This window comes from Cetorhinus maximus, chromosome 26, assembly GCF_964194155.1.
Source record: "Cetorhinus maximus chromosome 26, sCetMax3.hap1.1, whole genome shotgun sequence".
NCBI lineage: Eukaryota > Metazoa > Chordata > Chondrichthyes > Lamniformes > Cetorhinidae > Cetorhinus > Cetorhinus maximus.
Genome location: NC_135904.1, coordinates 35,762,365 through 35,779,251, shown reverse-complemented (window position 1 = coordinate 35,779,251; position 16,887 = coordinate 35,762,365).

The following is a 16,887-nucleotide window of genomic DNA, read 5'->3' as shown; positions in this document are numbered from 1 at the left end:
TGCTCTGATGTTATTAATGATGCTCTTGTTCTTTGGTGTATCTGTACCAATTTAAACTCTGTCAGTTCATAATATCTATTTGAATACTTCTGGTACTTCCAATGTTTAATATTTTCATTGTGGTAACCAACTTGTCAGAGATATCTGAGTGAAGCAGTACTGGTTAATGTACCTCTGAGTTTGAGCCATGTATGATGAGTCTGGCAATTAATCATTCCATCTGGTCATAATATGGCCCTATTATGATTGACGTAGTTTGCTAATACATTTTAGACTGGGTAATATAAGGCTGTTCACTTCTATGGTTTAAGAACACTGAAGACAAAGCAATAGTGTCACCTATCTTTACACACCACTGGGAGGTCTGAAGTGAGATACAAGACCACCTATCTTGGAAATGAAACTTGGACTCAATCAATCATGAGGAAAATGAATAGGTAACTTTCGTCATAAAATCATAGGATCTTACAACACAGAAGGAGGACATTCAGCCCATTGCACCTTTGGCAACTTTTTGAAAGTCCTATCCAGTTAGTCTCATCCTCTTGCTATTCCCTCATAGCCCTGACAATAGAAATGAGCATTGAGAGAAATGTAAAACAGGCTGCCAACTTGCTAGCAACCATTTTACACAATGGCACAAAGTCAAGATCTACCCCCATTGTTAGGTTCAGTCCATATCACCCATCCAACTATTGCCCCATTTCAAAATCATTTAGGAAGTTTGTCACATCTGCATCCAGCTCTCCTGGACTTGAGCTGAGGTCCCTTTAAGGACTGTTGAAAATGGCTGCTTCCTGGCTTGTATGGTTATTTTTGGGTGCGGTCAGGAACCAGCAGGCAGGTCAAAAAAGTGGTGTCCTGGGTTCATTCCTGCACCCTTTCACCCTGGCTACTGTATATCTATGAGCCCTGGCTGGTGGAATTGTAGACTGCCTGAAAATCACAATGGTCGGGACCTCAGAATTAAGCTGACACTTCTGCTTCCCTCTCTATTTTGGACCTCTACCACAGTGTTGTTAGGCATAAGTGAGGTATTGGGAGCATGAAAATCACTGCAGAGTCGAAGTATAATTCAAACATCGTAAATATTATTGAATTATTGTGATATCTCAGTGAATAGATGTGAGTAAGATCCAAGAGATAGGAGTGAGTGCCATCTACTGGTTATGAGCACAAAGTAACTCCCTCTATGTCAATCGCTTGTGCTCAATAAATACGTTCTAAATGTTTCAAAGAAAATGGATTGTATTTTAATAGACGTCTTTATATCTGAATATCATAACAAACATGGGAAGAACTAGTGCTGACATAGACAGTGACGACCTCCTGTGCTGCAATTCTTACAGATCTGTAGAACTGGGATCATTGACATATAGCTTTTCCTGGCTATTGATTGAAAGATAAAAGCACAGAGATTGTACTTCTTTGTTTCAGCATATATTGGCTGTTTTGTTTCTTCTGCACAGAAACCCTAATTTCTAAAAATGAGTACAGCAGTGTTACTTTATTGGTCTTTTCACAAGAGGATGCCATCAGAGGAACTTAGAAAGTTAGTAATAAATAGGGTAAAGCACTTTTAACTGGAAATTCATTGGAAGCTGGTTTTCAGATGGGCACCCGTGTACTGAAAAGCCCAGTATTCTCAAAACTGTTCAGCATCTTGTCTGTATCTATATCACAGTAGTCATGCCGAATTCTTCATTATACCCCATTTAACATATGGATTGATAGGAGTATTTGGGTGTCATGTGAACATCACCAGACATTCCTTTTTAATACCCCTAATCTATCATGCATTGTGCTGGGATATTCACTCCATGAATGGTATCTGTTCAATCATTACAACTGTAGCAAATTGCCTCTTGGTGTAACATAATTTGTGAGCCCATAGCTCAGTGTCAGCCCTGTGATTTATTATTTAGTAAACATTTGCTTTCTACTGTCTAATGAAGCCCCAAATTGGTATTTTCCCGTGATTCATTTTTTATGAGGTGACCACAGCAAAACATTCCGGGGTCATTTCACACTGAAGTACCTCCAAAATGGAGAAGATCACAAACCTTCAGCCAAACTAGGATTAATTCGTTGTTGAGTATCACACTTGAATTAAATAAAGTCACAGCAATTAGAGAGTGAGCTAAAGGTTGTTCCATGATACTGGGACCCAAATAATTCTTTGTGGTTGATTTTGGCTTTTTGGCAATTTCCTGGGGGGTGTGTTGCTTGACCTGGGAAGAGAAAGCCCCATGACCCCATGTGACCTTGAGGCCCCAGCCCGATGTACATTCGCCAGGTCAGCTGCATGGGCACCAAACTGAGGCAGGGCAGCGACCAGCAAGGTAGTTGTGGGTTAGGGAGCGGGGTTGGCATAGTCTTGGATGGTGAGGTAACCAGGTCAATTTGTTTCTCCTTCTATCTAATTCCCTTTATAAGACTACAGCTGAATCTTTTCTGCCACTCTGTCAGGCAGTGCATTCCAAATCCTAACCACTTGTTGCGTAAAAGAGTTTTTTCTCATGTTGGCACTGGATGTTTTGTCAGTCATCTTAAATTTGTGTCCCCTGCTTATCAACTTTTCAGGCATCTATGTAGAGGACCCCAATTTCCATATTAAAATGGACTTATCACCTAAAACAGGCAGGTGCTTTGGACACCTAGTGGTAGGCCCCCTTCAAAATCCACATTGCCATCGTTAAAGGAAGAAGCAGGATCCCATTACAATGCTGCTAAATCTAGGTGAAAGGAGTGAAAATCAACTTCTTTGAGTCTTGTTTTCATACTTTCTGATATGGCCTTATCTTCATGTTCCACTCAGGTTGACACTGCTATTAGTAAAGTACATCAGGGCAGGGGGCTTATAGAATGGGCGATGCCATTGTGGGGAATGGAAATTGTGGGGAAAGAGCACCTCTCATCCGTCCAAACTCCAATTGATGTAGGCCCAAACAGTCCAAACTTTCCTCATAAAATAACTCCTTCATCCCAGGAGTCAGTGGAGTCAACCTTCTCTAAACTGCGTAATAACCACATGTAATGCAAGTAATATCTTATTTCAAAAACGACCAACCAGAACTATATTTCATTTCTTTTAATTGGTGTCAACAATTTGATCTATTTTTGAACCTGACACTTTCACGCCTCAGTGAAATGACATTGTATGAGGTTTGGGCAGGAACTAATTGAGACCAAATATCCTTGAAATGGTTGTGAACCTCATTAAGTGTAGGTTCGACTGAAGTGTATTTGCAGTTTGACGTATGCTGACAAAAAAGGGAAAAAAAACCCATTGTTTTCATTTTTCCTTGTATTCTGACAGGAAAAATGTGTTTGCCGCTTAAAAGCGTGAAATTAAGCGGGTCAGCCAAGGATAAAGAGCTATTTAACTTCTTGCTGCAGGATGCTGGGGCAAGGTAAAACCTGCTATTTTTAAGATTCATTTTGTCTTGTAATTTTTTGCCATGTGAAATTCAATTGTGCTGAGCTAAATGAAATGGATCAGGATTTGGGACTTGTATAATAAATTAGTTCAATTATACCACAGGTCATTTAGAAATTAAATGACTTAGTCTCCTGTATTCATTACTGGCTGCGCTCTTTTTTTTATTCATTCATGGGATGTGGGCGTTGCTGGCTAGGCCAGCATTTATTGCCCATCCCTAATTGCCCTTGAGAAGGTGGTGGTGAGCTGCCTTCTTGAACCGCTGCAGTCCCTGTGGTGTTAGGGAGGGAGTTCCAGGATTTTGACCCATCAACAGTGAAGGAACGGCGATATATTTCCAAGTCAAGTTGGTGAGTGGCTTGGAGGGGAACTTCCAGGTGGTGGTGTTCCCATATGTCTGCTGCCATTTTCCTTCTAGATGGTAGCGGATTTGGGTTTGGAAAGTGCTGTCTAAGGAGCCTTGGTGAGCTCCTGCAGTCCATCTGTAGATGATACACACTGCTGCCACTGTGTGTCAGTGGTGGAGAGAGTGAATGTTTGTGGATGTGGTCTCAATCAAGCAGGTTGCTTTGTCCTGGATGGTGTCAGGCTTCTTGAGTGTTGTTGGAACTGCACTCATGCAGGCAAGTGGGGAGTATTCCATCGCAATCCTGACTTGTGCCTTGTAGATGGTAGACAGGCTTTGGGGAGTCAGGAGGTGAGTTACTTGCCACAGGATTCCTAGCCTCTGACCTGCCCTTGTAGCCATAGTATTTATATGGCTAGTCCAGTTAGGTTTCTGGTCAATGATAACCCCCCAGGATGTTGATAGTGGGGGATTCAGTGATAGTAATGCCATTGAATGCCATGGGGCAATAGTTAGATTCTCTCTTGTTGGACATGGTCATTTCCTGGCATTTGTGTGATGTGAATGTTACTTGCCACTTGTCAGTCAAGCCTGGATATTGTCCAGGTCTTGCTGCATTTGGACATGGACTGCTTCAGTATCTGAGGTGTTACGAATCGTGCTGAACATTGTGCAATAATCAGCAAACATCCCCACTTTTGACCTTATGATTGAAGGAAGGTCATTGAGGAAACAACTGAAGATGATTGGGCGTAGGACACTACCCTGAGGAACTCCTGAAGTGATGTCCTGGAACCGAGATGATCCAGCAACCACAACCATCTTCCTTTGTTCTAGGTATGACTTCAACCAGTGGAGATTTTTCCCCCTGATTCCCATTGACTCTAGTTTTGCTAGGGCTCCTTGATGCCACACTCAGTCAAATGCAGCCTTGATGTCAGGGGCAGTCACTCTCACCTCATGCCTGGAGTTCAGCTCTTTTGTCCATGTTAGGACCAAGGCTGTAATGAGGTCAGTAGCAGCCAAGAAGTATGTCCACCCGAGTGTCATTAGTTTGGATAGTCTAACTCCAGCACATTGATCAGCAGACGCTGTAGAAACAGTTGAAATTGAAAAAAGCCCCGTGTCATCTAAAATGATCAGAAATTACAATTGGTGCCTGAAGCATTTTGATGGATAACTGATTGAATTAAGAAAAAGGAAGGTAGGCTTGCTTTTATATAATCCTTTTCACAACCACCGGACATCTCAAAGTGCTTTACAGTCTGTGAAGTATTTTGAAGTGTTGTTACTGTTGCAATAGAGGAAACAAGCAGCCAAGGAAAAACCAGTTCAAAATGTTCAAATCCTGGTAAATAATCAGCAATACTGGCACCAGTAATACTGGAGTTCCATTTAAAGATATACAGGACCTGTTCAGACGAGTTTTACTTGTACCCTTCATTTCCAAGTTTTACTGTTTTTTTTCCCTTTTAGTAATATAATAATGACCAGATAATAATGGAATAAAGAGAATTATGTAATAATAATAATCTATTTTTTATGATGTTGATTGAAGGATAAGTATTGGCTGCAACACTGAGGATAAATTCCCTGCTCCTCTTTGAAATGGTGCCATGGGATCTTTTACATCCACCTGAGCAGGCAGGTGGAGCCTTGGTTTAACATCTCACCTGAAAGATGCAATCAGAAGCCAAAACTGAGCAGGCCCCAGTGAGATTTGAACTCACAACCTCTGCTTTTTCAGGCCATTGATCTAAACCTTTGATTTTTGAAGTCATTCAATGCCAATAAGCCTCTTTTAAAACTAGCACATCTTGAACAAATGTCCAAAATTTTACAGGCTTTATATTAGGAGTTAGGAGTGTCACACAGCTCAGAATGATTAACGCAGATATCAAATCCTGTTACAGAGCAAAATAAATGGAAAGATTGGCTATTACAGGGTCTAAGATTGTATATCTTCATATTCATCCTCCTAAGCTAATATTTCCACAGTAATAATCTACGTGATAAGGGTTTGTAGTATACTTATGTAAGAAATTTACAAATCTCACCATGAAATCACTGGAAGGCATAATATATCTATCACAGGCTTCCTCTGTATGAAATAGCTAATGATTTATTTATCAGTCCTTATTGTTTCAAACTGAGACGTAAAGAAAATTGCTTGAAAAATCAAAGTATGTCCCATTCAAATTTACTGGAAACAATATTTTCATTTTCATCCCTAGTAACAGGCATGTTAACTGGGCAGCTACCCTAGTTTATAAATGTTACTGCCCAATCTTGATCTTGATCTGAATGGTATCTCCTGCTGCAAGCTGATATGACCATCATCACAAACCCCTGAGCTACCCTGCCCCAGTTTTGACGTAATGATCCAAACATAATTGTACTCTCAGGTGAAAAGGTGAGCACCATAAAGACAAACAAAACCCCTGGAACTTATAGGCAGTGGAATACGTTACAAACAAAATACTTACTCTCACAGGGAAATTACAATTACATTAGTCAAAACATTAGAACTGTACCCAACAATTTACTCTGAGATTCATATTTTTAGGCTGTGTTAATCTAGCCTGAACGTGTATGGCACATATTACTGGCAGGTTGCTAGAACAAGAACCTTTACGGACATATGAACATACAAAATAAGAAAAGGAGTAGGCCATTCGGCCCCTCGTGCTTGTTCGGCCAGTCAATATGATCATGGCAGATTTGATCATGGCCTTAACTCCACTTTCCTGCACCTTGTAACTCTTGACTCGCTTATTAATGGAAAATCTGTCTAACTCAGCCTTGAATATATTCAATGACCCAGCCTCCACTGCTCTCTTGCAAAGAGAATTCTAAACACTAACGGCCCTCTGACGGAAGAAATTTCTCCTCACCTCCGTCTCAAATGGGAGACCCCTTATTTTTAAAATGTGCCCCTAGTTCCAGATTTCCCCCATGAGGGGGAACATCCTTTCAGTATCTACCCTGACCAGCTTCCTCTGAATCGTATATGTTTCGATGTTTTGATAAGATCACCTCTCATTCTTAGTCATAGAGGTCTACAGGATAGAAAAAGGCCCTTTGGCCCATCGAGTCTGCACCAGTCAAACAAGTACCTAACTATTCTAATCCCATTTTCCAGTACTAGGCCCATAGCCTTGTATGCCATGGCATCGCAAGTGCACATCCAAATACTTCTTAAATGTTATGAGGGTTTCTGCCTCTACCACCCTTTCAGGCAGTGAGTTCCAGATTGCCACCACACTCTGGGTGAAAAAATTCTTCCTCACATCCCCTCTAAACCTCCTGCCCCTTACCTTAAATCTGGTTATTGATCCCTCCCCAAGGGGAAAAGTTCCTTCCTGTCTACAAAACTTCAATGAGTATAGCTCCAACCTGCTCACCCTTTCCACATAAGATAACCCCTATCCCAGGAATCAACCTAGTAAATCTTCTTTGAACTGCTTCCAATGCAAGTATGACCCTCCTTAGGTAAGGTGACCAAAGCTGCAGATTGTACTCGCGGTATTGTCTCACCAATGCCCTCTACAGTTGTAGTAAGACTTCCTTGTTTAATATACTCCACCCCCTTGCAATAAAGGCCAAATTTCTATTTCCCTTCATAATTACTTGCTGTAGCTACAAGCTAACTTTTTGTGATTCATGTACAAGGACACCCAAAATCCTCTGTACCGCAGCATTCTGCAGTCTCTCTCCATTTAAATAATATTAATGATAATATTTTGGTACAATCCTCCATGTTGGTAGCAATGTCCCAAAATTTTCTATCATCTACAATTTTGGAGAGCATGGGATAAAAAATTTTTATGGCCAGTTTTTAGGAGTGGGTGTCACGGTTCATGACCTACCTGCACCCTTGCTATTGAAGCAGGCAGCGAGCAAACTTAGAGCTGGCTTCTCAGTTGCTGCTTGTAGCTTTGTTCTGAGCAGGGCCCATGTAGCTGGCTGCCTGAGTGCTCAGCAGGAGGCCCTAGGAGCATGCAACTGATCTCACGTGATGTGGACAGCCTGTTCCTCTTAAAAGCAGTCCGCACCTCTTAAATGGGAGGTGCACTCAATGGAAGGGAGCTGCTGCTGGCTGCTTGCACTAACAATGGCTGCATGTTGGAGCTGCACAACTGGAGCACTAAGGTAGAGAAGGGGCTCCTAAGTTCACAGGTGTGGCACTGGAGGTAGACAGGAGGAGAGAAGTCATGTTTCTGCAAGGTGTCAGGAGGCCCTCAAGGAAATGGCCAGGGAGATCAATGCACGGAGTCTGGCTGCGAAGATCTGGCAGCAGTGTCACAAGAAGTTTAATGACCTTACATAGGTAGTCAAGGTCAGTTAATGCATCTTCAAAGGACCTCATACCCATCTCACCACCAACCTCCAATGCTACTTAATGCATCACACCCCCATCACTCGCTCATCACGAGATGTCTGGCCAGAGCAGACAGGGAAAAACTGTTCCCATTGGTGGAAGGATCATAAACAAGAGGGCACAGACTTGAGGTGATTGGCAATAGAAGCAGTGGAGACATGAGAATAAATGTCTTTCACGCAGTAAGTGGTTAATATATGGAATGCATTGCCTGCGAGTGTGGCAGAGGTAGGTTCAATCGAGGCATTCAGGAGGGAAATGGATTATTATCTGAAAAGGGAGAATGTGCAGGGTTATGGGGAGAAGGCGGGGGAATGGCACTGGGTAAATTGCTCTTGCGGAGAACTGGTGAATACGCGATGGGCTGAATGGCCTCCTTCTATGCTGTAATTATTCTATTTTATTATATCAACAGTCTCTGGTACTCAGGACTCATGCAAATACCCCATATCACCCTCACACACATTGCAGTGATGTCTGTTTCACACCCAACTCTTATTGCATTCACACACTTCCAGCTATTCAGCTATGGCAGGAAGATCACCTAACACAGTTCACCATAATCACTAACATTTTACCCTTCCCCTAAGAAACATAGAAAATAGAAGCAGGAGTAGGTCATTCAGCCCTTCAAGCCTGCTCCGCCATTCATTATGATCATGGCTCATCCCCTATCTCAACACTCCCCCTCTCTCCCCACATCCCTTGATGCCTTTAGAGTCCAGAAATCTATCTATTTCCTTCTTAAATACATTCAGTGACTTGGCCTCCACAGCCTTCTGTGGTAGAGAATTCCACAGGTTCACCACCCTCTGAGTGAAGGCATTTCTCCTCATCTCAGTCCTAAATGGCCAACCCTGTATCCTGATGTTGTGACCCCTTGTTCTGGACCCCCAGCCAGAGGAAACATCATCCCTGCATCCAGTCTGTCCACCCCAGCCAGAATTTTATACGTTTCAATGAGATCCCCTCTCATTCTTCTAAACTCCAGTGAACATCGGCCCAGTTGGCCCAATCTCTCCTCAGACGACAATCCTGCCATCCCAGGAATCAGTCTGGTGAACCTTCGCTGCACTCCCTGTATGGCAAGTACATCCTTTCTTAGGTAAGGAAACCAAAACTGCACACACCGCTCCAGGTGCGGTCTCACAAAGGCCCTGTACAGCTGCAGTAAGACATCCTTGCTCCTGTACTCAAGTCCTCTCGCAATGAAGGCCAACATACCACTTACCTCCTTAACTGCTTGCTGCACCTGCATGCTTGCTTTCAGTGATTGGTGAACAAAGACACCCAGGTCCCTTTGTACATCAACATTTCCTACTCCATCAACATTTAAATAATACTCTGCCTTTCTATTTTTCTCACCGAAGTGGATAACTTTACACTTGTCCATGTTTTACTGCTTCTGCCATGTATTTACCCACTCACTCAACCTGTCTAAATCACCTTGAAGCCTCTTAACACCCTCCTCACTGCTCACATTCCCACCAAGTTTTGTGTTGTCAGCAAGCTTGGAAATATTACATTTGGTTCCCTCATCCAAATCATTGATATATATTGTGAATTTATGGGACCCATGCACTGATCCCTGCAGTGCCCTACTAGCCTGCCTACTATCCGAAAAAGATCCATTAATTCCTACTCTGTTTCCTATCTGCTGACCAATTTATAATCCATGCCAATAGATTATCCCCAATCCCATGTGCTTTAATTTTATACTTTTATGTGGAATTTTACCAAAAGCCTTCTGAAAATCTAAATACACCATATCCACTGGTTCTCCCTTATCTATTCTGCTAGTTACATCCTCAAAGAACTCCAGTAGGTTTGTAAAACATGATTTCCCTTTCATAAATTCATGTTGACTTTGTCTAATCCCATTGACATTTTCTAAGTGTTCTGTTATCACATCCTTTATAATAAACTCTAGCATTTTCCCTCCTACTGAGGTTAGGCTAACCAGTCTGTAATTCATTGTTTTCTCCCTCCCTCCTTCTTTAAATAGTGGGATTACATTTGCCACCTTCCAATCTGCTGGGACTGTTCCAGAATCTACAGAATTTGGAAGATGACAAGTTGAAGGACAAGTTCACCCAAAATGGCCAGAAAGACATCTGCATCTCCTGAGCTCTAAGGAGGAGATGGGTCTCTGAATCATATGGTTAGCTGTGACAGAGCCAGTAGCATTCAGCATTGCTGAGAGCAATGAGATGAGATAGTATGTTCCTGCCTCTCAACTCCCACCTCACCCTCATCCTGCTATCTGGCATGATATGCATATGGCTGATAGAGTGATGACAGACCTCTTGCTTTCCATCCCATCCACATTCCCTCATCCTAGCCCTCCGCTTTCAGATACCCAACAGCTGGCATCTGCCCAGGAGGAAGAGAGAGAGCAACAGCACTGATGGAGGCCCTATTGTTTGATCTGACAGTCACAGACATTAGCTCAGGTACTGGCACTGTGTTTACCTTGGAGGTAGAAAACTGAGCTCTGCACATGGTGAGTAACTGGGCAGGAGTGGGCTGCAGCCAGGCCAGGGGGAAAGGGAGTTTGTGTGCCAGCTCACTGGAGGCTGAGGTTGCAGTTAAGTCCTGTTACTGAGGATTTAGATGAGGACTTCGATGGGGAGACAGACACAAGTATGCTGATGAGGATCCACACCAAGATGCTGGATGTATTGGCTGGCCTGCCAGAAAGTTTCCTGTCACTGTCAAGGAGAATGGAAGATTCCAGCTCCAACTTGGCAGAAGTCATTGCACAGAGCTTCCCCTCTCTGCTGCCTATGCTCCACCTCCCTCTTGTGTTACAGACCCAGAGGCATAGCCATTGCTGCCCCCATACCTGTTGCAGCTTTTGCGTGGACAGGTCACCAAATTCTCTGCCCTCCCTCTGAGGATGCAACAACACTCCCTGAAAAATCCAGCAACTCACCACAACATTACCAAAAACACCCCACAATACATCTAAAAACTTTACAACAGCCTAAAGTTGTTCTAAATCATCTTTCCTGCAAGTTGGGTACCTGACCCTTTAAAGAACACAAGTACCGAATCCTTCTTGCAGCTACACAAAGGCTGTTTGGGGAGTGATGAGTGAATCTGTTGAGGGGATCTCCACGGCCAGGTTTGTAACCCGTGTGCCAAATCAGCCAGTACAACTGTTCGATGTTATAATGTGGTCAGTTGGGAAGCTTCCAGTGCACACACACAGCATGACCATGTGAGGGCCATTCCCATTAGGAAGCAGCCAGAAATGGTGTGTGCCCCAATCCAAGGGCCTTTGGCTTCCATGGTACCAGCTCCAGCAATGTTATAGAGCCAACTTTCTATCTCCAATTCCTGAGTCCAAATGATTTACATATATGGTAAATGGGGAGATGGTGGTATAGTGGTAATATCACTGAGCTAGTAATCCAGGGGCCCAGGCAAATACTCTGGGGACGTAGGTTCAAATCTCACCATGGCAGCTGGTGGAATTTCAATTCAATCAATAAAATCTGGAATATAAAACTAGTCTCAGTAATTGCGACCATGACAACTATCAACGATCTAGTTCACTGACTTCCTGAGGTAGAAGAGGGGAAGAGCAATAGTGACTGGGGATTTGTTAGTTAGCGGAACAGACAGGCATTTCTGTGGCTGTAGACGTGACTCCAGGGTGGTTTGTTGCCTTCCTGGTGCCAGGGTCAAGGATGTTACAGAGCCGCTGCAGGAAGTTCTTCTTGGGGAGGATGAACAGCCAGAGGTGGTAATACCAATGACTTGGGTAGGAAGGGGGCTGAGGTCCCGAAAGTAAATCTCAGGGAGAAAGCAATGGAGATTGAAAAGCAGGACCTCTAAAACAGTAATCTCAGGATTACTTCCAGTCCCACATGCTAGTGAGCATAAAACTAGGAGAATTGAACAATTGAACACAAGGCCAGAGAACTGGTGTAGGAGGGAGGGCATCAGATTTCTGAGGCATTGGGACCAGTTCTGGGGCAGGTGGGACCTGTACAAGATGGACGGGTTGCATCTTAGCTGGACTAGACTAATATCCTTGCAGGGAGATTCAGTAATGCTGTTGGGGAGGGTTTAAACTAGATTGGCAGTGGGGTGGCTGCCTGAGAGGGAGCTGATAAAAGGAAGTAGAAAGCAAAAATAGAAGACAGATGAAGCATAGATAAGCATCCAATAGGATCAAAGGATAATGTTAGAAAAGTAGAATTAAAAGCACTCCTATCTGAATGCACGTAACATTCGCAAAAAGGTCGATGATTTAAATGCACAATCACACCCAAATCATTGGGCATGACTTAATTGCCATGACGGAGATGTGGCTACAGGGTGACCAAGATTGGGAACTGAATATCCAGGGATATTCAGCATTTAGAAAGAATTGGCAAAAAGGGAATGGAGATGGGGTAGCAATCTTAATAAGGGACGCCATCAGTACATGACTAAGAGAGGATCTTAGATTGAAGGATCAAGTTGTAGAATCAGTTTGGGTGGAGCTAAGAAAGAGCAAGGGGCAGAAAACATTGGTAGGCATTGTTTATAGGCCACCAAACTGTAGGGCTAATGTTGGGCACAGTATAAATCAGGAAATTAAAGATTCATGCAACATGGGTAAAACAGTGCCAATGGGCTTCAATTTACACATAGACTGGGTTAACCAAATCAGCACCAATGCTGCAGAGGAGGAATTCCTGGAGTGTGTAGGAGATGAGTTTCTGGAGCAGGATATTGAGGAGCCAACTAGGGATCAGGCTATTTTGTATTTAGTGTTAGGTAATGAGAAAGGGTTAATTAATAACCTTGCTGTAAAGGAGCCTTTGGGAAATAGTGACCATTGATAGAATTTTGCATTAAGTTTGAATGCGATATAGTTCACTCTGAAACTAGGGTCTGAAATCTGAAGAAAGGAAATTATGAAGATATGAGGGGCAAGCAGGCTATGGTGGATTGGGAAAATACACTAAAAGCTTTGACGGTAGACTGGCAATGGCTGGTATTTAAAGAAATACTACACGGTCTACAACCTCTAAGGCACAAACATCCAAAGGGAAAAGTAAATAAACCGTGGCTGATGAAAGAAGTTAAAGATTGCATTAGATCAAAGGAAGCGGTTTATAAGAATGCCAGAAAAAGTGGTAAACCCGAAGATTGGGAGCAATTTAGAATCCATCAAAGGAAGACCAAAAAAACTGATTAAGAAAGGGAAAAGAGAACATGAATGTAAACTGGCGAGGAACATAAAGGTGGACTGTAAAAGCTTCTTTAGGTATGTGAAAAGGAAAAGATAATTGTTGGCCCATGACAGGTGGAGACAGGAGAATTTATCGTGGAGAACAGGGAAATGGTGAAGAAACTAAACACTTACTTTGCATCTGTCTTCACAGAAGAAGATATAAAAAATCTCCCAGAAATACTAAGCGACAAAGGGACTTGTGAAACTGAGAGACTAAGAGTAATTAGTATTAGTAAAGAGGTAGTACTTGGAAAATTAACTTGATTGAAGGTTGATAAATCTCTTGGACCAGATAAGCTTCATCCCAGAGTGTTGAAGGAGGTGGTTATAGAGATAATGGATGCATTGGTGGTTATCTTACATAATTCTATAGACTCTGGAAAGGTTCCTGCAGGCTGGTAAGTAACAAATGTAACTCCAATATTTAAGAAGGGAGGAAGAGGGAAAATGGAGAACTACAGACCTGTTAGTTTTTTTTCATTCATTCATGGGATGTGGACATCACTGGCTAGGCCAACATTTATTGCCCATCCATAATTGCCTTTGAGAAGATGGTGGTGAGCTGCCTGCTTGAACTGTTGCAGTCCATGTGGTGTAGCTACACCCAAAGTGCTGTTAGGGAGGAAGTTCCAGGATTTTGACCCAGCAACAGTGAGGGAACGGTGGTATATTTCCAAGTCAGAATGGTGAGTGACTTGGAGGGGAACTTCCAGGTGGTGGTGTTCCCTTGTGTCTGCTGCCCTTGTTTTTCCACATGGTAGTAGTCGTGTGTTTGAAAGGTGCTGCCTAAGGAGGCTTGTTGAATTCTTGCACTGCATCTTGTAGATGGTACACACTACTGCCACTGTGTGTCGTTGGTGGAGGGAGTGAATGTTTGTGGATGTGGTGCCAATAAGCGGACTGCTTTGCCCTGGATTTTGTCAAGCTTCTTGAGTGTTGTTACAGCTGCATTTATCCGGGCAAATGGAGAATATTCCATCACATTCCTGACATGTGCCTTGTAGATGGTGGACAGGCTTTGGGGAGTCAGGAGGTCAGTTACTTGCCACAGGATTCCTAGCCTTTGACCTGCGCTTGTAGCCACAATATTTATATGGCTATTCTAGTCCAGTTTCTGGTCAATGGATGTTGATAGCGGGGGACTCAGTAATGGTAATGCCATTGAATGTCAAGGGGCAATGATTAGATTCTCTCTCGTTGGAGCTGGTGATTGCCTGGTATTTGTGTAGTTTAATGTCGCTTGCCACTTGTCAACCCAAGCCTGGGTATTGTCCAGGTCTTGCTGCATTTGGACATGGACTGAGTGAGTATCTGAGGAGTCACAAATAGTGTTGAACATTGTGCAATCATCAGCGAACATCCCCACTTCTGACCTTATGATGAAAAGGAGGCCATTGATGGAGCAGCAGAAGATGATTGGGCAGAGGACACTACCCTGAGGAACTCCTCAAATGGTATTCTGAAACTGAGATGATTGACCTCCAACAAACACAACTATTTTCCTTTGTGCTAGGTATGACTCCAACCAGTGGAGAGTTTTCCTCCTGATTCCAATTGACTCCAGTTTTGCTAGGGCTCCTTGATGCCACACTTGGACAAATGCAGCCTTGATGTCAAGGGCAGACACTCTCACCTCACCTCGAGAGTTCAGCTCTTTTGTCCATGTTTGAATCAGGGTTGTAATGAGATCCAGAGCTGAGTGGCCCTGGTGGAACCCACTTGATAACACTGTTGATGACCCCTTCCATCATTTTACTGATGATCGAGAGTGGACTGATAGGGTGGTAATTGGCCAGTTGGATTTTAACTGCTTTTTGTCTACAGGGAATACCTGGTCAATTTTCCACATCCCAGTGTTGTACCTTTACCAGAGCAGCTTGCTTGGGGTCTGGCAAGTTCTGGAGCACAAGCCTTCAGTAAAATTGCTGGAATATTTTCAGGGCCCATTATCTTTGCAGTATTCAGCGCCTTCAGCTGTTTCTTGATATCATGTGGAGTGAATTAAATTGGCTGAAGGCTGGCATCTGTGATGCTGGGGACCCCTGGAGGAGGCTCATCCACTCAGCACTTCTGGCTGAAGATTGTTGCAAATGATTCAGCTTTATCTTTTGCACTGATGTGCTGGGCTCCCCCACCATTGAGGATGGGGATATTTGTGCAGCCTCCTCCTCCAGTGAGTTGTTTACTTGTCCACCACCATTCATGACTGGATGTGGCAGGACTGCAGAGCTTAGATCTGATCAGTTGGTTGTGGAAATCGCTTAGATCTGCCTGTCCCTTGCTGCTTATGCTGTTTGGCATGCATGTAGTCCTGTGATGTAGCTTCACCAGGTTGACACCTCATTTTTAGGTATGCCTGGTGCTGCTCCTGGCATGCCCTCCTGCACTCTTCATTGAATTAAGACTGATCCCCTGGCTTGATGGTAATGGTAGAGTGGAGGATATGCCGGGCCATTAGGTTACAGATTGTGTTCAAGTACAATTCTGCTGCTGCTGCTGATGGCCCACAGCACCTCATGGTTGCCCAGTCTTGAGTTGCTAGATCTATTCAAAATCTATCCCATTTAGCACAGTGGCAGTGACACACAACACAATGGAGGGTTTTCTCAATGTGAAGTCAGGACTTCACCTCCACAAGTGGTCACTCCTACCAGTGCTGTCATGGACAGATGCATCTGCAGCAGGCAGGTTGGTGAGAATGAGGTCAAGTATGTTTTTCCCTTTTGCTGGTTCCCTCTCCACTTGCTGCAGCCCCAGTGTAGCAGCTATGTCATTTAGGACTCGGCCAGCTCAGTTAGTATTGGTGCTACCGAGCCACTCTTGGTGGTGGACATTGAAGCTTCCCACCCAGAATACAGTCTGCACCCTAGCCACCCTCAATGCTTCTTCCCAGTGGTGTTGAACATGGAGTAGCACTGATTCACCAGCTGAGGCGGCGGGAGGAGGGGGGGTGCAGGGTGGGGGGGTTGGGGTGGTGTTGGGGGGTGCTGCGGTGTGTGGTGGCAGGAGTGCGGTATGTGGTAATAAGCAGGAAGTTTCCTTGCTCATGTTTGACCAGATGCGATGAGACTCCTTGGGGTCCGGAGTTGATGTTGAGGACTCCCAGGGCAACTCCCTCCTGACTGTATACCACTGTGCCACCACCTCTACTGCAGGGATGGCAATGGTGGTGTCTGGGACATTATCTGTAAGGTATGCTTCCGTGAGTGTGGCTTGACTAGTCTGTGAGACAGCTCTCCCAATTTTGGTACATGCCCCCAGATGTTACTAAGGAGGACTTTGCTGGCTTTGCAGTTGTCATTTCCCGTGCCTAAGTCAATGCCAGGTTGGCCATCTGGTTTCATTCCTTTTAGACTTTTTATTGGTTTTGATACAACTGAGTGGCTTGCTGGGCCATTTCAGAGTCAACCACATTGCTGTGGGTCTGGAATCACATGTAGGCCACACTACGTAAGGATAGCAGATTTCCTTCCCTAAAGGGCATT